Genomic DNA, 1,690 nt, shown 5'->3' with positions numbered 1-1,690 from the left:
GGGGCAGGCCCCCAGCCCCACGGCGCTGGCCCGCGGCCCCGGAGAGCCGAGCCGAGCCTGCTCCTGCCGCGGGGACGGGGGGGTCGCGCCAGCCCGGTGCCTCGCTGCGGGGAGACGCCAGCGCCGTGTCTCAGGGAGGGCGTCTCGGGCGGGGGGTAGGGACCCTCGCGCCGGGGAGCCCTGGCGAACACGGGGAGCCGTGCTCGCACCGGAGGCCTCGCGCTCCTCCTCGGGGATGCCCCGGACTCTTGGCTTCGGCCCCCCGGCGCCGTGCTCTGCTGCTCCGGGGCTGCCGCGGGGGGGCACGTCCCCTCCGGCCCCTGCCCTCGTCCGCAGGTGCAGAAATAAACGCCCGTCCGTCCGCAGCGCTGGCCCGGCTCGTTCTTCCCGTGCTGGCGGTGGGGGGGGAGCCGCGCGCGGAGCAGCCTGCGAGGGAGCTGGCACGGGGCCGTGGAGCCGGCGGAGGGGACTAAAGCGAGTCCCAGCCCCCCTTGGGCCGCCGCCGCCGCCGCCACRGCACCCAGAGGCGGCAGCGAGCCCCGCGCAGCAGGCGCAGGGAGCCCGGAGCGGACGGAGCGACGCGGCAGCAGCGGCGGCGGCGGAGCACTTCCTTTGGCGCGCTTCCCGTGCCGACGTCGCAGGCCGTGCYGCGGGTGCCGAGGCCCAGGCCGCTCTGGGCGCAGGTAAGGGCCGCGGTGCCGGGAGCTGAAGGGCGTTGGCAGAGCGCTCGGCGCCAGCCCCTTTCCCGGCCCCGGCACAGCCGGAGGGGGTGGATGCTGCCGGCACAGCGCGGGGGCAGGAGGCCTGCGCAGCCGGGGCTCCCGGGTSCCTCATGGGGCAGCTCGGCCCGGTGCACCTGGGCTGCCTCCGTGCCCCTCACCCTGGCCTCCGGCTCCTTGCGCCGCGAAGGCTGCCAGCAGCGCAGGGGCAAAGGACGGGCTCCAAGGTCCAGGGTGGCTGCCAGCCTCCCCCTGGCCTTGGCTCTGCCGCATCCCGCGGCCACGGAGGCTCGTGCAGGGAGCTGGGACTGCCGCTGGCAGCGGGCACTGGTGAGTGCCGGGGCTCCCGGGACCCTACCGGGGGCTGCGGCGGGGTCGGGCACCCCCAGACCCTGCCCAGGACCCCACGGCACCTCCCGGGCTTCCCTCCGCCCCAGCGTGGTGCAGCCATGAGAGGGGCATTTCGGCACCCTGCTCCCTCCCCCCCCCAGCACCACCGTTCCCAGCCCAAACCCGACTGCAGCGCATGCCGCAGCCCTGGGGAAAGGGGGTGAAACTGGGACGGAGCAGGTAAAATTGCAGTGCAGTGGGTAAAATTGTAATGCAGCAGGTAAAATTGCAGTGCAGTGGGTAAAATTGCAATGGACCAGGTAAAATTGCAGTGCAGTGAGTAACATTGCAATGGAACGGGTGAAATTGCAGTGCAGTGGGTAAAATTGCAATGCATCAGGTAAAATGCAACGGAGTGGGCAAAACTGCAACGGAGCGGGGAGGTGGCTTAAGGAAAGCCAAGGGCGCGGGGCGAGGCGGTGCGGGGCGAGGGCGGAAGCGCGGTGAGCGGGATGCCGGGCGCCCGTCCCCGACGCCGCCTCGCCTCACCCCGCGCCGCAGGTGCCAGCGGCCCATGGCGCAGTACCGCATCCGGCAGTACCGGGACGGCGACTACGAGGCGGTGCGGACCCTCTTCGCCC

The sequence above is a fragment of the Apteryx rowi genome, unplaced genomic scaffold, assembly GCF_003343035.1.
Source record: "Apteryx rowi isolate R43461 unplaced genomic scaffold, aptRow1 scaffold_1101, whole genome shotgun sequence".
Taxonomy (NCBI): Eukaryota; Metazoa; Chordata; class Aves; order Apterygiformes; family Apterygidae; genus Apteryx; species Apteryx rowi.
Note: the sequence above shows the minus strand (reverse complement) of the source record.